We start from the raw sequence: 23750 nt of genomic DNA, 5'->3' as shown, positions 1-23750 counted from the left end.
TCAGGTCGAGACCAATGATCCGTCTAATGTTTAGTAGTTCGTGTACGCAGAAATCTTGTATAGTGTATTCTTTTATGCTGTATTGCCATGTTTTAATATAATACACATACCATATTTGTAGAAATATTAATGCAATTTATGAAGTTATGTGTTCACTTAAGATTTTATCCTGTACTTTGAAGTTTGAATTAATTTGTTCAGGTTGTTGTACCATTAAATAAAATACCAATGAGTATTTCTTCTCCTCCCCTGTCTCCCGTCCCTCTCTCCCATCCCCCACTCTCCTCCACCTCTCACCTTCCCTTTCCCCATTCCCACTCCACCCATCTCTCTCTTTCCCCCATCCGTTCCCTCCCTACCTCCCTCTCCCTCCTCTCCAAGGTCCAGTCCCGTCTATTTACTCAGCGGGACCGGCAGCATCTCTGGAGAGAAGGAATAGGTGATGTTTCGGTTTGAGACCCTTCTGCAGACTGAGAGTCATGAGAAAGGGAAACAACAGAATTAGATGGTGATGTAGAGAGATATAGGACAAACAAGTGGGACCCATTGGGCCCCGTTCCCCCAACGCAATATTCCACCACTCACCGATAGCCCCTAACTGCCACTTTTTTCCCCTCCCCACATCACCTCTCCCTCTCTTTTCCCCTACCCTCAGTCACTCCCTCCCTCCCTCCAAACCCCTCTCCCCTCCCTACCCCCCCCCCCCTTGATGTCATTGTGGTGTGGAACACTGATGAGGGCAGACAATATGTAAATGAGATCCCATTGTGATGTCATTGTGGGGAGCATCACTGCTGATGGACAGACAGGAGGATTTAAGTGGGGTTTTTGTAAGGTTTAAACGCGAATAACTTGTAAAAGATGGCATCAATCTAAACAAAACTTATTTTTGACCTCACAGGACAATGGTGAGTAAGGTGGTGCAAAATTGTACTGCTATTGTGTATCGTTTATGTGCAAATATAGGTACAATCTGGGCAAACAAACAAGATGAGAGTTTTAGTAATGTATTGGACCAAGTGGGACCCGTTGGGTCTCGTTCCCCCAACGCAATAATCCACCACTCACCCGTTCCCCCGGGTTCAAGGAAAGAGCGTTCACATCACAGCCCTGTTTCCACCAAATCTTTCCACCACCATGAACGAGAAGTGACCAGACAGACACCATTGTATGCAGATGCCGAAAAATGTGTTCAGCTCTGCCTGAACAACTTCTAATCTTGTGTGTGGACTAAATATGAAGAACCTGTTCCCCCAACGTAACCCGTTTCCCCCAACATAACCCGTTTCCCCAACGTAACCCGTTCCTCCAACGCAATATTCCACCACTCACCTATAGCCCCCAACTGCGCAGGCTCGGCTCATTTCCCCTCATCCCCCAACACTCCCTCCCCCTCCTCTTCACCCTCCATCTTTACCCTCCTGCTTCTCTCCCCTCCTCACCTCCCCCGCTCCCTCCATTCCCCACTCCCTACCTCTCCTCACAACAATGTAAGAAATCTCTCATTGCACTGGATGGAACACTGTTGATTGGCAGCTGAGATCCCGACATGGCCATATGTGAACCTACCTATATTCTGTACATCTATGTTCTAGTGTCACTTCCCTATTCTCGTATCAGTTCCCTGTCGTGTGTCCAGATTTTCCTCTCGTGGTCTAACGGAGCCTGATGTGAGCCTTGCAAGTTTCTATAGTTCCACAATTTAGTTATGCCATGTTTCAACACTTAGCTCCTGGTCACGTAAGCATTAACCCTTGATCTCCCTTTTCCTCCTTCACACTCCCTCCCTCCAAAAAATGGGATCCCATTGTGATGTCATTGTGCTGATGAGTGGCAAACAGATTTTTAGTTTTAAACGTGGATAACATAAAGTATGGCATTAATCTGAAAAAAACCCTGTTTTTTGCACATCACAGGGCAATGGTGAGTAAGGTGGTGCAAAACGTGTAGCGCTATCACGTACCATTTCTGCGCAATTATAGGTACAAACCGGCACACAAATATAGAAACAAGATAAGAGATTTAGTAATGTACTAGACCAAGGGGGACCCGTTAGGTCCCGTCCCCTCAACACGCGGTTGCAGGGGGGGGGGGGCTGCGTCGTCACACACACTAATCACCCCCTCATACACAGGGTGGGGGTGGAGCGGGAGGGGGGGAGAGGTGGGTGTGGGGGGAAAGGAGGGGGAGGGAAGTGGAGGTGGAGGGGAGGGAGAGGGTTGAGCGAGTGGGAGAGGGGGGTGGAGGGGAGGAGGGGGGAAGAGGGGGAGGTAAGAGTGAGCAGGGGGAGAGATTGGGGGGAAGGAAGTGTGGGAGGTGGAGGGCAGGGTGGAGGGGAAAGGAGTGGGGTGGAGGGAAGGCAGAGGGGTGGAGGGGGAGGTGGAGATAGAGGAGGGGAGAGAGGGGAGAAAGAGGAGGGGAGGGGGGTAGTGGAGGGAGAGGGGAATTAATTGGGGGGAAGGGAGGGGTGGGGAGGGGGAGGGGTGGGGAGAGGCGAGAGTGAGTGGGGGAGAGGGAGGGGGGAGAGGGGTGGGGGAAGGGGGAGGGGGAGAGAGAGGACAGGAGAGAGAGGGGGAGAGACAGTGGGGAAGGGGCGAGAGAGGAGTGGGGAGGGGGCGAGAGAGGAGTGGGGAGGGGAGAGAGGAGAAGGAGGAGAGAGGGAGAGAGAGGGGCAAAAGGTGGGAGGTAGGGGATGAGATAGTAGAGGGGAGAGGAACGGGGAGAGAGGGGGGGAGAGGGGGTGTGGAAGGGGGGGATAGAGGAGGGGGAGAGAGGGTGGGGAAGGATGGAATAGAGGGGAGGGGAGAGAGGAGGAGCAGCAGGGGGAGGTAAAGTGGGAGGGAGGGGAGAGAGAGAGTAGGGGATAAAGAGTAGGTGGAGAGAGTAGTCGGGAGAGTGTGAAGGGGGAGAGAGTAAGGGGGGAGGAGTAAGGGGGGAGGAGTAAGGGGGGAGAGTATGGGGGTCAAGAGTAGGATGGGGAGAGATAAGAGGGGGAGAGAGTAAGAGGGGGAGAGAGTAGGGGGAGCGAGTAGGGTGGGGGAGAGAGAAGGAGGGGGGCGAGGGCGGGAAAGGGAGGGGGTGGAGGAGTGGGGAGAGAGTGCTCTAGTATAAAGGGGTGGGGAGAGGGGGGAGATAGGGGGAGAGAGAGGGGGGAAAGAGAGTGGGGGGAGAGAGAGAGAAAGAGAGAAGGGGGAGAGGGAGGGGGAAAGAGACGAGGAGAGAGGAAGGAGGGAGAGAGGGGGATAGAGAGAGGGAGGAGAGGAGGAGAGAGAGAGGGAGGAGAGCAGGGAGGGGAGAGAGCAGGGAGGAGAGAGAGGAGAGGGGGAGAGAGAGAGCATGGGGAGAGGAGGAGGAGAGAGGGAGAGAGAGGTGGGGAGAGAGAGAGGGGAGAGAGAGAGTGGGGGGAGAGAGAGAGATGGGGAGAGAGAGTATGGGGAGAGAGAGATGGGGGAGGAGAGAGAGGGAGAGAGAGATGGGAGAGAGAGATGGGGAGAGAGAGATGGGGAGAGAGAGAGATGGGAGAGAGAGATGGGGAGAGAGAGATGGGAGAGAGAGATGGGGAGAGAGAGTTGGGGAGAGAGAGATTGGGAGAGAGAGAGATGGGAGAGAGAGCAGAGATGGGGAGAGAGTTTGGGAGAGAGAGTGGGGATGAGAGAGATGGGGAGGAGAGATGGGGAGGAGAGATGGGGAGGAGAGAGGGAGAGAGAGATGGGGAGGAGAGATGGGGAGAGAGATGGGAGAGAGATGGGGAGAGAGAGATGGGGAGAGGGAGGGGGAGGGGGGGTCATAATGTTTTTTTCAAAGGCGAGCGGCATGACTGGCAGCGCATTGGGTTTACAGCAGGAGGGAGGGAGGGGCGAGACTTCACTCGCTGCACTGGGTGCAGGTTTCCCCAGAGTGACTCGTTCTTTCTGCGCTTTTGAATAAGGGGGGGGAGGCATAAAATGACTCGTAGCAAACTGCGCGTGCGCATTGACAGTAGCTGCATTCATCCACAGCGGCGGGGGGGGGGAGGCCAGGAGGCAGGTGGGCATTGTGACGTCCGCAGCTGGCAAGCGGCGGTTATATTTTTTTAAAGTGGGTTTTGTGAACAATTTTATTCAAATTCTGGGGAAATAATTGACCAAATTTAGAGAGGAGTGGATTTCTGAAATCATAAGGCAAATCGCTACCGAACTACGTAAAAAGCTCCCCATTTTTGTGTCTGGTTTTCGAGGAGATACGTTTCAAAGGCAAAATGGCACACAAACAAACAAACACACGCACACACACACGCACTTAAAAGTATACTAGACCAAGTGCTGACCGGTTGGGTCTGTTCCCCCAACGTGCGCTTGCGGGGGGGGGGGGGTGGGGTGGTGTTGGGGGTGGCGGCATGCGGCGTCACAGACACTAACTACCCCCCTGCAGACATGCTAACTACCCCCCTTGATATTATATTAATGTTATTAATTTGCTCCTTTTATCCCATATCCGCCTTATCCACCGACGCATAACCCCCAACTAGAGAGTCAGGGCAGAGAGAGAATGGGGAGAGACAGAGAGAAAGGGGCAGAGACAGAAGGGAAAGAGACACAGTGAGAGGGGAGTGGAGGGGAGGAGGAGAGGGTGGCTGAGGATGGGTGGAGAGAGAGAGGGGAGGAGAGAGAGAGGGGAGGAGAGAGAGAGGGGAGGAGAGAGAGGAGGAGGGAGCGAGAGGAGAGGGGGCGAGAGAGAGAGAGGGGGAGGAGATGAGAGAGAGGGGGGATGAGAGACGAGGGGGGGGAGGGGAGAGAGAGAGGGGGGAGGAGAGAGAGAGGGGGGGAGAGAGAGGAGGGGGGGAGGGAGAGGGGGGGGGAGAGCGAGAGGGGGGGGGGGATGAGAGAGGAGGGGGTTGAGAGAGAGGGGGGGAGAGAGAGGGGGGGAGAGAGAGAGGGGGAAGAGAAGGGGGGGGAGAAGAGAGAGAGGGGGAGGAGGGAGAGGGGGATGGGGAGAGAGATGGGGGGGTGAGAGAGAGAGAGGGGGGAGAGAGAGGAGGGTGCGAGAGAGAGAGAGAGGGGTGTGGAGAGAGAGAGGGGGAGAGAGAGAGGGGGAGAGAGAGAGGGGGATGAGAGAGAGAGGGGGAGAGAGAGAGAGGGGGGGAGAGAGAGGGGGGGGGAGAGAGAGACGGGGGGGGGGAGAGAGAGGGGGGAGAGGGAGAGGGGAGAGAGAGAGGGAGAGAGAGAGAGTGGAGAGAGAGGGGGAGAGAGAGAGAGGGAGAGAGAGAGAGGGGGAGAGAGAGGGGGAGAGAGAGGGGGAGAGAGAGGGAGGGAGAGAGAGAGGGAGAGAGAGAGGGAGAGAGAGAGAGAGGGGGGGAGAGAGGGGGAGAGAGAGAGGGCTGAGATGGGGGGAAGGGAAGGGGAGAGGGGGGGGAAGGGAGGGGGAAAGGTGGGGGAGGGGAGAGAGGGTGGGGATGGGGTGGAGGGAAGGGGTTAGGGGAGGGTGTAGAGGAGGGGGAAGGGGGTTTAGGGGAGGGAGTGTGGGGGAGGGCAGGGGGTGGGGGAGTGGAAGGGGGAGATAGAGGGGGGGGAGAGAGAGTGAGAGAGAGGGGGAGAGTGAGAGATGGGGAGAGAGAGGGGGGGGGAGAGACATAGAGAACGAAATGCAACCGTGCGTCACGCATTCAGAATGTACTGGAAATGAAGCGTGCACGTCTCATGCACGAAAGCTGCCGGCAACTCTATGGAATTCAGCAGAGGAGCCTGCTGCATCACACACATGCTAATCACACCCCCCACACACACAAACAGCGGGTCTGATCTCAATGAAGACAGCAAATTTTAAACTGTCTTTGAAATGAAAAGTTAATGTTAAGAATTAGTGATGTTACGTGAGAAATAATTCAATTCAATTCAATGAAAACAGAAACATAGACAATCGGTGCAGGAGGAGGCCATTAGGCCCTTCGAGCCAGCACCGCCATTCATTGTGATCATGGCTGATCGTCCCCTATTAATAACCCGTGCCTGCCTTCTCCCCATATCCCTTGATTCCACTAGCCCCTAGAGCTCTATCTAACTCTCTCTAAATCCATCCAGTGATTTGGCCTCCACTGCCCTCTGTGGCAGGGAATTCCACAAATTCACAACTCTCTGGGTGAAAACGTTTTTTCTCACCTCAGTCTTAAATGACCTCCCCTTTATTCTAAGACTGTGGCCTCTGGTTCTGGACTCGCCAAACATTGGGAAAATTTTTCCTGCATCTAGCTTGGCCAGTCCTTTTATAATTTTACTAGACTAAGTGGGACCCGTTGGGTCCCAGCAACACATACACTTTCATTTCACTGCACATCTCGTATGTGTATGTGACAAATAAACTTGACTTGACTAACTCACACAGAATCACACACACACACTCACACACTCACACACACATACACTCACACAAACTCACACACACATACACTCACACAGACACACACATATACACTCACACAGGCTCACACTCACACCCTCCACCTCACACTTACACCCTCCACCACACACACACACATACATACACTCACACACACACACACTCACAATCACACACACATTCACCACACATATACTCACACACGCTCCACCTCACGCACACACTCACACACACATACACTCACACACACATACACTCACACAGACTTGCACGCACATATACTCACACAGACTCACACGCACATACTCACACAGACGCACATATACACTCAAACGCACTCACACCCTCCACCACACACACATACACACACACAAACACGCACACACTGACTCATAAACACACAGGCACACACACACACCTAGACTCACACACACATTCATACACACACAGACACACACTCACACACACATACACACACACACACAAACACACACATATACACACACACATATACATCCACGCGCACACACACGCACACACACTCACACACATACACACTCACACACACACACACACACACTCAGACATACGCACACTCACTGACTCATACACACACACACATGCACACACACACAAACACTCACAGATTCATACACATACACACACACTAACATACTCACACTCTCTCACAAGCACTCACAGACTCATACACCTACACACACTCACACACACATACACATACTCACACAAGCTCACACACATACTCACAGATTCGTGCACATACACACACAAACACTCACACACACTCTCACACACATAGACTAATACACATACACACACTCACACGCACTCCATACACATACACACACTCACACACATGCATACACTCACACTCGCTGGCTCACACACCATATATATGACTAAACTTTCTTGAATCTACTAAAACGGCTGAGCGCGGCCTCTCCACTGTGGGGTTCCACAGTCAGCGGTACTTCCGCAATCAGCGCGACCTCTGCACTTAACGGAAATTATGCAATCAGCACGACCTCTGCACTCACCGGAAATTACGCAATCAGTGCGACCTCTGCACTAAGTGGAAGTCACAGAATGAGCGGGAACTTTGGACTAAACACAGTCGGACCTAATAAAGCATTTATTCCATCCAAACAATACAATACAATACAATTTATTTGTCATTTGAATCCCATTGAGGTTCAAACGAAATGTTGTTTCTTCAGTCATACGCACAAAAAAGAACCAAGACACAACACAATTTACGCAAACATCCATCACAGCGCATCTCCTCCTCGCTGTGATGGAAGGCAAAGACTTATCTCTCCCCTGCACTTCCCATTCCCCTCCCGATGTCAGAGTCAAAGTCAAAGTCCCCGGCGGGCGATGGTAATTGTCCAGCGGCCATTTACGCCTCGCCGGGCGATGCAGGGCCGCGCTCCGGGTCTTGTTGTTGGAGCCCCGGGCGGGCGCTAGCAAAGTCCCGCAGCCATTCCAAGCCGCGCGGGGCGGTGATGTAAGGCCCCGCTCCAGGTACTCTTCAACCACGCAACTCGGGCGGGTGAAGTTGCCGTTGCGGAAGCCCCGAAAAGCGGTCTCCCAGCAGGAACCCGCGTGCTCCCGGTGTTCCTGTCTACATTAAGGATTAACAAATCATCATTCATTGGACAAAGGACATTTCTTGTCACATACACCATTTCTAGTGTAGTGAAATTTGAGTTGTCATTTGCAGCACACCAATAGAAGTAAGACACCACATTAAAGAAGATTTTAACATAAAACATAAAAACATCCCCCCACAATGGTTCCCAGTGTAAGGGAAGGCAACACAGTCCAGTCCACTCCTCTTGTTCACCCCGTAGTCGGGGCCTATTTGAGGCCTCCGCAGTTGCCGCAATGGCGGCCCGATGTTTCAGGCCCTCTCGGCGGATGATGGAGCTTCGGCGTCGGGAGAACACTCTTCAGCGGCTCGGAGTGTCTGGAATGGCTGATTTCTGCCAGAGACCGCGGCTCCCGAGGATACAGGCCATTGTTATCAGTGGGCTGGGAGAGAACGAGTTAGAGACAATGAGACTCGAGAAGACGACTTTTAAACCAGTACAACCAGTTTGGATTTGTGAGAGTCTCGACCAAAACATCACCTGTACCTCTTCTCCAGAGCGGCTGCCTGACCCGCTGAGTTACTCCAGCATTTGGTGTCGGTATTGTTCTATGTTCATTGAAAGGGGTTGCTCGTTTTCAGAGCAGCGGTAGAACGAGCTGCAGGTGTCTCTCACACAACCTCCTGTGTTTTGTTCTCAATGTACAGGTAACTCTTTGAAGTGTTACTTCTGCAGTCAAGCAATAAATTGCATGAATAATATTTCCACGTGTTCTGCGCAGGAGCAACAATGCTATCTTGGGGTTTATAACACTGGTAAGTAAGAACCAATTTGAGATGCACACCTCTTGTTTAGAGATACAGCGCGGAAACATACACCCACCACCCTCGGTGTGAAAATGTTACCCCTCAGATTCCAATTAAATCTTTTCCCCCTCACCTTAAACGTGTTCTCAATTCACCTACTCTGGGCAAGAGACTCTGTGAACCTACCCAATCTATTCCTCTCATGGTTTTATACAGCTCTATAGGTTCACCCCTATCCAAGGAATAGAGACCCAGCCTGCTCAACCTCTCCCTATAGCTCACACCCTCTAGTCCTGGCAACATCCTCGTAAAGATGTTAAAACTGTACGATTATGTGAATAAATAGCTGATTTACTCATAGAAATGTGAAATGGGTGGATGGAACAAGCTGCCAGAGGAGGTAGTTAAAGCAGGGACTATCATAATGTTTAAGAAACAGTTAGACAGGTACGTGGATCACAGGTTTGGGGGATATGGACCAAGCGCAGGCAGGTGGGACTAGTGTAGCTGGGACCTTGTTGGCCGGTGTGGGCAAGTTGGGCTGAAGGGCCTGTATCCACGCTGTAACACTCTAAAATGATACATGAACTATGAATATAGAAATTATTGAACTGACCATTCTGTTTTTCCAGCTGGTAGCACGAAATACGAAGCGGGATGTATGGCCCTTGCTAATTGTAATGACGTGCCAGCTAATAATATTTTCACAACTAACAAATGTTGTGATACTGACCTCTGCAACGCAAGCGACCAAGTTAAATTATCTCTTCTGCTGTTCCCTACTCTGGTCTCAGTCTGGTTTGCAATATTTATGTGAAGCAAGTGCATAATACTAATGCACAGTGCAATCTTCTGTGTGCTTTTTTGTCTCAAGATCAGGGATAATGAGTCTTAACACTTGATTTCCAAGAGATGAGCAAATTAATCTAACAGATGTGCACATCCTTTTCATTCCAAAATCAGTAACCCTCATCCACAATGCTTGATATTTGCAATATTTTAATAATCATTTAGACAAAGGGGATGGTGATCGATTTCAGGAGGGCTGGTAAACTACATCACACACCGCTGCATATTGATGGAGCTGCTGTGGAGAGTGTCAGCAGTGTGAAGTTCTTGGGACTTCACCTGGCGGATGACCTGACCTCAACGACCAACACCACAGCAGTGATCAAACAAGCTCAGCAGCGGCTCCACCCTCTCCGGAGACTAAGGAAAGCAGGTCTCCCTACTGTTCACCTAAGGACCTTCTACAGGGGCACCATCGAGAGTATACTGACCTACGGCATCACTTCCTGGTTTGGGAGCTGCAAGGCTTATGAGCAAAACCAACTTAACAGGATAGTGAAGAAAGCCAGCAGGATCATTGGTGCCCCACTCCCTTTCCTGTTGGAGATCTACCTGAAGCGGAGCATCAGCAGAGCCATCTCCATTATCAAGGACCCCTATCATCCATCACACCACATCTTCTCCATTCTGCCATCTGGGAAGAGGTACAGGAGCATCAGCTGCAAAACCAGCAGGATGCTACACAACTTCTTCCCACAGGCACTAAGACTGGTTAACGGACTGTGTCCCCTCCCCATATATCATACACCAACACATCTAACTTTGCCCATACTTTGACAGCTAGACACCAGTCAAAGTAAAGCCACTTTTCGGTGTGAATGTCTGTTTTTATTTCAATTATTAGGCCTATTTTAGATATGGTAATTATAATTTTTAATATTCTGTTTTTATTAACTGCACTGACGGGAACTGATTGAGAAACAATGTTTTCGTTTCATCTGTGTATGTAAGTACTCAGTTAAAATGACATTAAATTAAATACTGAATACTGATCTGTATAATAATAATCATCATTTAATTTGGAGCGTGTACCATTACTCTGTTCATCTGTTGCCGCATCTCAATAAAGTACTGATTTTCAAAAGAAAATGTGAGCGTGATTCTTTCTTTCATAAATTCCAGGAGGATTATATGATTATACTAGACTAAGTGGGACCCGCTGGGTCCCGGCCTCACACGGGAGGGCTGGATACCCAACACAATATTCCACCTCTGCAGCAATTCCAATATTGCTGGCCAGTGGGGTTTTCTATTGCGCTAGTATGAGTGTTGTGGGCCGAAGGTACTGATTTCCAGAGGGCTAGTATGGAGTTTGTGGGCCGAATGGATTTTTGGGCTGGCAGCTCAGTCACTGAGGCCTGGCAGTACAATCACGCGGACCTGGCAGGCTGGCGGCTGAGAAACTGCCAGAAATTGTGCCAAAAACAGGTGACAGACAGTAAGAGAGAGAAGGGGGAGAGGGTGGACTGAATGGATTATTGGGCTGGCAGTTCACTAACTCACGGCTCGTGGGCTGGCAGTGCAGTCACTCACGTCTGGCACGCTGGCAGTTCACTCAGTCATCCCACCTACCTTCACCCCCCCCCCCCCCCCAACTCTGGTCCTTGCCATTCCCCTCCCACCCACACATTCAGTGCGTCTCCACACAATCTCCTCCCCCCCATGCACTCTTAGTGGCTCTCCCACAGAGCAGCCATTCCTGCCTATTAGGTTCTATTGCGATGAAGAACACACAGCATTAAAAGTGCAAAAAGGTTTTATTAAAGTTTAAAATGTAAATGACTCTTAAAATATAAGAACAATTTAAATTTTAAAGATGAGATTTATTAAGTTTTTACTTGTTGTGTCTTGTTGCGTCTTGTTGTGTTCTGCTGCCCACTGCCTCTTGATGACTATTTCCTATTGATAAAAAGAGACAATTTTAATATAGAGAAAGTCAGCGGTCAAATTTTAAGAAGGAAAATCTGAGAATATCTCAGAAGTCATCATTCAACGAAGCACGCTATTAATGACAACATTCTTGGGCGATGTTCCATCCTTCAGGAAACCTTTGACATTTCCCTTCATATTTCTGTTGAGCTAGTATGTTGGGCCGAAGGTACTGGTTTCCAGAGCGCTAGAACGGAGTTTGTGGGCGGAATGGATTTTTGGGATGGCAGCTCAGTCACTGAGGGCTGGCAGCTCAGTCACTGAGGGCTGGCAGCTCAGTCACTGAGGCCTGTACTGGCAGGGGGGCACCAAAATGCTTGGTGTTGCTGAAGACATCTGGAAGATTTCTGTGCACAACTTCAAAGCATTCTCTCCTAATCATTGGACATTCATCCCAAACAATGACTTTCACTTGCCTCGTGAAATGTGCCGTCTTAGAGTTCTTCTCGATGTTGCACAATGTATACTCGGCCACTTGGATGGGTATCTTGAATCGAGAATGTGTCGTTCTTCCACCAGGCTGAAATGTAGCTGCTATGCTAGAGGATACTACAGCAATAGCCACATCACCTTGACCTCTAACATTTCCTGACATGATGTTCAAAAAGCAGCCCAAAGACAATTTCAGTTGTTAATGAACACTGAAGTTTTGTGCAAAACATTGTTTTGAGGTAGGGGCTGTCAGGGTGGGGTGGGGTGGTAAACATCGTGCAGCCAAGGGAGGGGCACAGCTTCAGGCGGGGGTTCTCGTGAGCTGATGAGAAATGGGGGAGGCGGGGGGCTCATGCAGGGGATGATGGCGGCTTCAGTAGGGGGTGCATCCTATTGCCAGGCGGAAGTGCGGCATGTCAGTGGAGGAGAGGGGGCAGTGAGCGATTTACTCATGACCTGTGGACTCACTCACTGCCTTGGGATTGACTCATGCCCTTTAGACTGATTGACTCTCATGGCTTGTGGACTGACTGATGCCCAACTTCTGGAGTCACGTCCGACTTTTGTAAACTGAAAACGGTAACATCTACATTGAGGAACAGCTTCTTCCTGACAGCCATCACGCTATTAAACTTAACAAATAAACTGAACTACGAAATACTATATTATTTCACACACACACACACACACACACACATATATATTCACACGCACTCACACATATATTCATACACACACACACACATTCACTCACACACACACATATTCACACACACACGCACATATTCACACACACACACACATTCTCACACATATTCGCACACTCACACACATTCTCATACACATATTCACAAACAGACTAACGCAAACACAAACTCAATGGCACTCACATTCACACAAAGACACACACACACACACACACACACACACATACTCATACACACACACTCATACACACACACTCATACACATGGACTCACTCATTCACACACACGCACACAGGCTTAATCACACACATATATATACAGACTCATCCCCCACCTCAAGACACTGCCCTATGGGTGGTAAATGTCGTGCAGCCAAGGGCAGCTTCAGGCGGGGGTTGTCGTGAACTGATGAGAAGGGGGTGGGGTGTCCTCATGCAAGGGATGTGGACGGCTTCAGTAGGGGGTGCATCCTATAGCCAGGCGGAGGGCAGCGTCTTGAGGTGTCTGTGGAGGAGAGGGGGCAGTGAGCGATTTACTCATGACGTGTGGACTCACTGCCTTGGGATTAACTCATGGCCTTTGGACTGACTCTCACAGCTTGTGGACTGACTGATGCCCGACTTCTGGAGTCACGTCCGACTTATGTAAACTGAAAACTGTAACATCTACATTGAGGAACAGCTTCTTCCTGACAGCCATCACACTCTTAAACTTAACAAATAAGCTCTGAACTACGAAATATTATATTATTTCACACACACACACATATATATTCACATGCACTCACATACATATGCACACACACACGCACACACACACACACACATATAATCGCTCACACATATTCACTCACACACATATTCAGACACACACATGTACACACACATACATATAGACACACGCACATATTCACACACACACACGTAAATATTCACGCACACACACACATATTCACACGCACACACATATATTCACACACACACACACACACACACACACACACACACACACACACACACACACACACACACACACACAGAGGGAGGTTTCACGGCAGTCGGGTCACGACCTATGACCCGTACTGTTGCTAAGCTACACCAAATGGATTACACGCGATGTACTGCAGGTAGGCACTTACCATTGTTTCCAACTCCATCTTCCAGGGAGATGCTAATCGCATTTCGTTGTCTCTGTACTTTACACTGACAATGACAATTAAAGTGGAATCTGAATCTGAATCTGAACGTAGCGGATCCGTTAAAACCCGCCTAAAATGTTCATTTTTGCGCTGCAAATAATTATGGAATTCGGGATGAGCATGTGAGACATTTAGCCTACTTCAGAATTCCAAAAGTGAGGAGAAATGACAGTAGATAGAAGTGAGAGCTGAAGGGACAACAGACAGAGTGCTTAGCGATCATTGGCCGTTTTCTCACTACATTTCATCAACACTGAAGCATTATTTGTGTTTTTTCTTGATTCCTTTGGCATCTAAAAAGTTTCAGAAGTGATAAATCTGGCTGTATTTTTTTAAATAAATCGTCCATGGTTCTCCAGTGGGTTTTTACGTACAAAATGAAAACGCATCTGAAGAAAAATTTACAGCCAAATTTATCACTTCTGAGAATTTTTAGATACCAAAGGAATCAAGAAAAAACACGAATAATGCCTTACTGTTGATGAAATGCAGCGAGCAAACACGATAATCCCAATATTTTCAATTACGATATCTGCACAGCCAATCTTTACCAAGCACTTTAGCTGCTGTTGTCCCTTCAATTCTCGCTTCTCTTTACCTACATTTCATTTCACGTTTGGAATTCTAATGTTGGGTACATGTCTCTCACACTTACCCCAACTTCCACAATTTTTTTCAGAGCACAAATTCAACATTTTGGCGGTTTTTAACAGATAGGAAAGTGCGCATTTCTTGCATTAATAACATATACTGGAAGTGACGGATGTCTTCAGATGGTTTGAGCGGCTGCGTGCGTCAAGTCCTATTACCTTGTGACCTTACGGTGCAATCCCCTATTCACACACACACACTCACGCAAACACACATATATATTCTCACACATATATATATATATTCACACACACACACATATATTTTCACACACACACACATATATATTCACACACACACACATATATATTCACACACACATATATATTCACACACACACATATATATTCACACACACACATATATTCACACACACACATATATATTCACACACACACACATATCTATTCACACACATATATATTCACACACACACACACACATATTCACACACACACATATATATTCACACACACACATATATATTCACACATACACACACACATATTCACACACATATTCACACACACACACATATATATTCACACATACATATTCACACATACACACACATACATATATATATTCACACACACACATATTCACTCACACACACATATATATTCACAGGGCAGGCCAAACAACTCATTTCATTTTCATTTCATTTCCATTTCCATTTCAGTTTCAAGCACTGGGCATGCCAAACAACTCATTTCATTTTCATTTCATTTCCATTTCCATTTCAGTTTCAAGCACAGGGCAGGCCAAAACACTCATTTCATTTTCATTAAGGGCTAACAAATCATTTATTGCAAGTACATGGGAGACTCACAGTACAGTGGACTCACAGTTCAGTAGGCTCACAGCTTAGAATTGCAGTTGTGGACTCTCCCTCGTGATCTTCCAGAGTGACTGTCCACATCCGACATCCAGGGCGTTATACTGCTGGCCCCCTCGGATGGGGCGTTACCTTCATCAAGGTGATTGACAGGTGAGAGTACCAATCAACTGATCTCAAGATTTTTTAAACAAGCAAATCGTTTTTATTTTTCAGCGATCGGAAAAATCCTTGAGGCTGCTGCAGCGGAGGAGGACTGCGAGTAAGATGGCAATAAAATCATAGTGATATAGATAGCGTTTTTTCTAAAATCAATTAACAAAGTGGTCAAGGTGAGACTTTAATATAATAATAGATAGATGAAGAGAGGTGGTTATCTGAAGTTGCACAGCAAACTACACACTCCATAGCTGAAGGTGCCATACATCAGATCGTTGTAGAATCAGAAATTGGACCTGAAGATTTTGTTTCAAATGTCTCAAAACAAAGATCAAGCCACAAATCTAATTCTTCTTCATGTGCCATTCAGCCCATCAAGTCAACTCCGCCATTTAATCGTGGCTGACCTATCTCTCCCAACTAACTGCATTCTCCTGCCTTCTCCCCATAACTCTGACACCCGTACTAATCAAGAATCTATCTATGCCTTAAAAATATCCATTGACTTGGCCTCCGCAGCCTTCTGTGTCAATGAATTCCACTGATTCACCACCCTCTGACTAAAGAAATTCCTCCTCATCTCCTTCCTGAAGGAGCGCCCTTTAATAAGCGAGTTCGGTATCTCGATAAACGCAAAGAATCATGGGATTTGCCAAAGGTCATTCGGGATGAACAAGCTAACTCAATGCTGAATAAACAGTGTATACATTGTTAACTATTCTACCAACTAAGTAATCTAGAATTCTGTCAACTCAGCAGCTTCCCGTCCTTGCTCTGCTTAAGAAACAACTGCAGATGCTGGAGAAATCGAAGGCAGACAAAAATGCTGGAGAAACTCAGCGGGCGAGGCAGCATCTATGGAGCAACGGAATAGGTGACGTTTCGGGTCGAGACCTTTCTTCAGTCTACTTCTTGTTCTGCTGTTCACTCACTATTCACACAGTCCCAGTTCTAGTTCAGTTCATTCATCTGCAATTATGAGATATTCATAAAGTTAAAGAATTTATTCTTTTCATTTAATCCTTAATGTTTTGCTACTGGAATAAGGAAATATTACTTGTGTTTGAAACATTTTCTTATCTTTATTCATAATTTATGTGTAAAAATATATTGAATCTGAGGCAGGCAGCGACTGTATCAGTGTGATGTGGGCTGTTGCTTCACCTGCAGGTGGCGTGAATGTACCGTTAAGGCAAAGATTCATCTCTGAGGAAAACTGAGTCCAGGGTTGTCCCTGTGAAGGAGCCGCCAGTCTGATATAAGACATTTAACTGTGAAATGCCTGCCCTTTAGTATTGGATAGATTGAGTGGAGGGTGTGTGCTGTTCCAAGTTTGCGGTGGGTGTGGTGCGTTTCCCCCAGCCATCTCGCCCAGTGCATGTTGACCGGCACAGTTCACCAGCCCTTGTTAGCACAGGCTCTTGGTGCAGGTGTTACCCGAAGCACAAAGGTTTTGTGGAGGTTCTGCGTTAGGATCGGGCACGCAGCGAGCTAGCGAGAGGGTCGTCAGATCAGATCAGTCCAGCTTGCCGAGTGGCCGAAGGGCAGATTTTAGTGTGTCGTTATTAAACTGTTCCATCTGTGCGGCATCGCCAGCTCCCTCTCTCTCTCTCTCTCTCTCCCAGATCCCCCACCCCAACTGTCGACCAAGTCTGATTGACAAAATGCTCCCACTCATATTACAGTTGGGCTCCACGTTTGCCCACTAGCTGAGCGGGCGGCGCCTCCTTCAAGGAGAGCGAGAACAGGTGCCATCAGCTGGGGAGCTGCGACCCACTCCTGACTGAAGCCTCTAGTTTGGCTGCGGTTCAAATGGTTGCAGATTCTCATCATTATCACTGCCCGGTCACCCGATCCCGGCTCCCAACTGTGTGCCCTCACAGACTGGGACCAACCACAGAGGTTAAAGCGACAGGATCTTTATTTAAGCCAACCCACCTGGAAAGTTTCACCAGCTGTTGGAATCCAATCAGGACTTTCAACCCCCCCCCCCCCCCACACACACACACACACACACACACAGCACATTCTCCTCGTTTCCATCAATCCAGGAAGGTTGTTTACGTAGACAATAGACAATAGGTGCAGGAGGAGGCCATTCGGCCCATCGAGCCAGCACCGTCATTCAATGTGATCATGGCTGATCATCCACAATCAGTACCCCGTTCCTGCCTTCTCCCCATATCTCCTGACTCCAGTGACCATGGGATGTATCTTGCAGGCGTAGAAACTGGAGAGAGGGGGGGGGGATAAAGGGGAAAAGAGAGGGAGATATTAATGTGATGGAGTGGAGGACAGGAGGGAGATTGAGGAGGCACAGTTACCTCAACTTCTCACAGTGGAGCAGCGGCGGAGTTGCCGCCTCACAGCGCCAGAGACCCGGCTTCGAACCTGCAAGCCCGCAGGTATTTGGAGTGTGGGCGGCAGGAAACCGGAGCACCCGGGGAAAACCCACGCAGGTCACTGGGAGAACGTGCAAACTCTGTACAGGCAGCGCCCGTGGTCAGGATGGAACCCGGGCCTCTGGTGCAGTGAGGCATCAACTCTACCAGTGCACCACCGTGCCGACCCACCCACCCATTGAAGCGCGACATTCCACCCCGCTGAGCAAATCGGCAAGATCACGGTTATTCCCGGAAATTGTGCTCAACAGGTTTGACAATTCTGCATTAGTAATACATCGATGGGGAACAGAGTGTACCTTCAATTCAATGGCCAATTTCCATGACACACCTGTAATTTTCCCCATTAAAAGACTGGGTAAGAGCTGCGGGATAAATGTCACGTAGGTGGAGATGGGCCAAGAGCTCAATGATAACAAAAGCGGACTAGTAATTCAAGTTCATGGACTAGTTAAATAAACAACAGATAATAGGTGCAGGAGTAGGCCATTCGAGCCAGCACCGCCATTCAATGTGATCATGGCTGATCATCCACAATCAGTACCCCGTTCCTGCCTTCTCCCCATATCCCCTGACTCCGCTATCCCTAAGAGCTCTATCTAACTATTTGAAAACATCCAGAGAGCCAGCCTCCACCGCCCTCTGAGGCAGAGAATTCCACACACACACAACTCTCAGTGTTAAAAAGTGTTTCCTCATCTCCGTTCTAAATGGCTTACCACTTATTCTGAAACGGTGGCCCCTGGTTCTGGACTCGCCAAACATTGGGAACATGTTTCCTGCCTATAGTGTGTCCAAACCCTTAATAGTCTTATATGTTTCAATACGATACCCTCTCATCCCTCTAAACTCCAGAGTATACAAGCCCAGCCGCTCCAATCTTTCAGCATATGACAGTCCCTCCATCCCGGGAATTAACCTCGTGAACTCTAAACTGCTGGAGTCTTTCTACCGCTGTTCGGTAGAAAGCATACTGACTTACTGCATAACTGCCTGGTTTGGGAACTGTTCAGCAGCTGACAGATCAGCTCTCCAGAGGGTGATAAAAACTGCCCATGGTATCATTGGACTCCCCCTGCCCCCTCTGGAGGACATTTACCACTCCAGGTGCCGCAGCAGGACCTGTAATCTCGTGAAAGACATTACACATCCTTGTCACCACCTTTTCACGCTGCTGCCCTCGGGAAAAAGGTACAGGTCGCTAAAGTCACGCACTGCCAGACTCAAGAACAGCTTTTACCCATCAGCAATCTTGGAACTGAACTCTGTCTCGGGAGCGGGTTATGGGGAAGGAGGGGGGGGGGGGTGGGATACAGTTAATTTATGTAAATGTGAATCCATGGGTGGGTTTGGGGAGGGAGGGAGTGTAAGAAGTATGAGTATGTGAATGTTTGAAGTTCTTTTAAATGGAGAGACACTGTAATCTCGTTGTATGTGACACAGGCAATGACAATAAAGCATTCTGATTCTGATTCTGATTCTGAACCTATGCTGCACTCCCTCAATAGCAAGAAAATGTCCTTCCTCATGTTTGGAGACCAAGACTGCACGCAATACTTCAGGTGTGGTCTCACTAGAGCCTTGTACAACTGCAGGAGGTCCTCTTTGCTCCTATACTCATCTCCTAGTGTTATGAAGGCCAACCATGGGATGCAGACCATCAACACATTGGCTTTCTTCACTGCCTGCTGTACCTGCATGCTTACTTTCATAGACTGATGAACAAGGACCCCCATCCCGTTGTACTTCCCCTTTTCCCAACTTGACACCATTTAGATAGTAATCTGCCTTCCTGTTTTTGCCACCAAAGTGGATATCCTCACATTTATCCACATTACACTGCATCTGTCATGCATCTGCCCACTCCCCCAACCTGTCAAAGTCACCCTGCATTCTCATAGCATCCCCTTCACAGTTCACACTGCCATCCAGCTTTGTGCCATCTGCATATTTGCTCATGTTACTTTTAATCCCTTCATCTAAATCATTGATGTATATTGTAAATAGCTGCGGTCCCAGCACCGAGCCTTGCGGTACCCCACTAGTCACTGCCTGCCATTCTGAAAGGGGCCCGTTAATCCCTACTCTTTGTTTCCTGTCTGCCCACCACTTCTCTATCCATGTCAGCACTCTACCCCCAATACCATGTGCCCTAATTTTGCCCAATAATCTCCTATGTGGGACCTTATCAAATGTTTTCTGAAAGTCCAGATACACTACATCCACTGGCTCTCCCTTGACCATTTTCCCAGTTACATCCTCAAATAATTCCAGAATATTAGTCAAGCATGATTTCCCCTTCATAAATCCATGCTGACGGACCGATCCTGTTACTGCTATCCAAATGTGCCGCTATTTCATCTTTTATGTTTGACTCCAGCAGCTTCCCCACCACCGATGTCAGGCTAACTGGTCTATAATTCTGTTTTTTCCCTCCCGCCTTTCTTAAAAAGTGGGATAACATTACCTACCCTCTAATCCGCAGGAACTGATCCTGAACCTATAGAACATTGGAAAATGATCACCAATACGTCCACGATTTCTAGAGCCACTTCCTTAAGTACCATGGGATGCAGACCATCAGGCCCTGTGGATTTATCAGCCTTCAGTCCCATCAGTCTACCCAACACCATTTGCTGCCTAATATGGATTTCCTTCAGTTCCTCTGTCACCCCAGATCCTCTGGCCACTACTATATCAGGACGATTGTTTGGGTCCTCCTTAGTGAAGGCAGATCCAAAGTACCTGTTCAACTCATCTGTCATTTCCTTGTTCCCCATAATAATTTCATCCTTTTCAGTCTTCAAGGGTCCAACTTTGGTCTTAACCATTTTTTTTCTCTTCACATACATAAAGAAGCTTTTACTATCCTGCTTTATATTCCGAGCTAGTTTACCTTCGTACCTCATCTTTTTCCCCGTATTGCCTTTTTAGTTATCTTCTGTTGCTCTTTAAATGTTACCCCATCCTCTGGCTTCCCGCTCGGATTGGGAATGGCAGGGGGAGTTGAATTGCTGAGCCACCGGGAGGTCAGGTAGGTTCTTGCGGACCGAGCGGAGGTGTTCGTCGAAACGATCGCCCAACCTCCGATTGGTCTCACCGATGTAGATCAGCTGACATCTAGAGCAGCGGATGCAGTAGATGAGGTTGGAGGAGATACAGGTGAACCTCTGTTGCACCTGGGACGACTGCTTGGGTCCTTGAATGGAGTCGAGGGGGGAGGTAATGGGACAGGTGTTGCATTTCTTGCGGTTGCAACGGAAAGTACCCGGGGAGGGGGTGGTACGGGAGGGAAGGGAAGAATTGACAAGGGAGTTATTTCCTTCGCTCCATAGATGCTGCTGCACCCGCTGAGTTTCTCCAGCATTTTTGTCTACGTTCGATTTTCCAGCATCTGCAGTTCCTTCTAGAACACAACTGACAATCCTGCACGTCTTTGGAGTGCGGGAGGAAACCGGAGCCCCCTGGGAAAACCCACGCAGGTCACGGGGAACACGTACAAATTCTGTACAGGCAGCATCTATGGTCAGGATCGAACCCGGGCCTCTGGCGGTGTGAGGCAGCAACTTGGTAAATGGCGTGGCCTCACAATAAGTGGTAGAAGCAGAATGAAGCCTGCGTTAGGATCAGACACGCAGCGAGCTAGCCAGAGGGCTGTCAGACCAGATCAACCCAGGTTACCAAGTGGCCGAAGGGAGGAACCAACCACAGAGGTTCAAGCAAAAGCATCTTTATTTAAGCCAACCCACCTGGAAAGTTTAACCAGCCTGTTGGAATCCAATCTGGACTTTCCAACCCACCCCCCCCCCCCCCCCCCCCCCCCCCCCGCCTTACCTCTCTGAACTGCTCCACCCATACGCTCCTGCCCGGTGCCTCAGGTCAGCTGATCAGCTGCTCCTGGAGGTACCGAGGTCTATGCGGAAGCTCAGAGGGGATAGAGCCTTCACTGTTGCTGCTCCGGCACTCTGGAACACTCTGCCGTTGCACATCAGACAGGCCCCCTCACTGTCCATCTTCAATACCAGTATTAAAACACATTTTTATTCCTTGGCTTTCGACACTGCTTGAGACTTTGCTCCTGTTTTTAGTGCTTATAATGTTTTTTAATTTGTTTATTGTTTTTAGTCCTTCGTTTAATGTTTTTATTGTTATGTAATAATTTCTTGTCCATGATCAGTCATGTACAGCACTTTGTTGCAACTGTGGTTGTTTTAAAGTGCTCTATAAATAAAGTTATTTTAGTTATTATTATTACCTGCGGTTCATCGCGTGTAATCCACATGGAGTAACGTAGCAACAGTACGGGTCATGGGGTCGTGACCCGACTGCCGTGAAACCTCCCTAGAAGATCTTTGGTATAAACTGTGTATAAATTGTGAACTATTCCACGAAGGAAGTGATCTAGAATTCTGTCAACTCAACAGCTTCCTGTCCTTGTTCTGCTTAAGAAAGAAATGCAGATGCTGGGGAAATCGAAGGCAGACAAAAATGCTGGAGAAACTCAGCGGGCGAGGCAGCATCTATGGAGCAACGGAATATGTGACGTTTCGGGTCGAGACCCCTCTTCAGGCTCCTTATTGTTCTGCTGTTCACACACTATTCACACAGTCCCAGTTCTAGTTCAGTTCATTCATCTGCAATTATGAGATATTCATAGAGTTAAAGAATTTATTATTTTCATTTAATCCTTAATGTGTTTGCTACTGGAACAAGGAAATATTACTTGTGTTTGAAACATTTGATACAGCGACTGTATCAGTGTGATGTGGGCTGTTGCTTCACCTACAGGTGGCGTGGATGTACCGTTAAGGCAAAGATTCATCTCTGAGGAAAACTGAGTCCAGGGTTGTCCCTGTGAAGGAGCCGCCAATCTGATATAAGACATTTAACTGTGAAATACCTGCCCTTTAGTATTGGATAGATTGAGTGGAGGGTGTGTGGTGTTCCAAGTTTGCGGCGGGTGTGGTGCGTTTCCCCCAGCCATCCCGCCCAGTGCATGTTGACCGGCGCAGTTCACCAGCCCTTGTTAGCAGAGGCTCTTGGTGCAGGTGTTACCAGAAGCACAAAGGTTTTGTGGAGGTTCTGCGTTAGGATCGGGCACGCAGCGAGCTAGCGAGAGGGCCGTCAGATCAGATCAGCCCAGCTTGCCGAGTGGCCGAAGGGCAGATTTTAATGTGTCGTTATTAAACTGTTCCATCTGTGCGGCATCGCCAGCTCCCTCTCTCTCTCTCTCTCCCAGATCCCCCACCCCAACTGTCCACCAAGTCTGATTGACAAAATGCTCCCACTCATATTACGGGTGGGCTCCACGTTTGCCCACTCGCTGAGCGGGCGGCGCCTCCTTCAAGGAGAGCGAGAACAGGTCCCATCAGCTGGGGAGCTGCGACCCACTCCTGACTGAAGCCTGTAGTTTGGCTGCGGTTCAAATGGTTGCAGATTCTCATCATTATCACTGCCCGGTCACCCGATCCCGGCTCCCAACTGTGTGCCCTCACAGACTGGGACCAACCACAGAGGTTAAAGCGACAGGATCTTTATTTAAGCCAACCCACCTGGAAAGTTTCACCAGCTGTTTGAATCCAATCTGGACTTTCAAACCCCCCCCCCCCCCCCCCCCCCCCCACACACACACACACACACAGCACATTCTCCTCGTTTCCATCAATCCAGGAAGGTTGTTTACGTAGGCAATATACAATAGGTGCATGAGGAGGCCTTTCGGCCCATCGAGCCAGCACCGTCATTCAATGTGATCATGGCTGATCATCCACAATCAGTACCCCGTTCCTGCCTT

The 23750-nt window shown here is 48.6% G+C and overlaps 1 protein-coding gene across 1 annotated transcript in view; it reads left to right on the top strand.

Moving 5' to 3' along the window:
• LOC116990105 (prostate stem cell antigen-like) overlaps positions 1 to 23750 on the top strand; it is a 48553-nt gene that overhangs the window by 345 nt on the left and 24458 nt on the right. The gene's annotated exons all lie outside the window — the stretch shown is intronic.

This window comes from Amblyraja radiata, chromosome 30 (genome assembly GCF_010909765.2).
Source record: "Amblyraja radiata isolate CabotCenter1 chromosome 30, sAmbRad1.1.pri, whole genome shotgun sequence".
Classification (NCBI taxonomy): Eukaryota; Metazoa; Chordata; class Chondrichthyes; order Rajiformes; family Rajidae; genus Amblyraja; species Amblyraja radiata.
The sequence above is the reverse complement of the archived record's forward strand: the minus strand, read 5'-3'. Positions and strand labels throughout refer to the sequence as shown.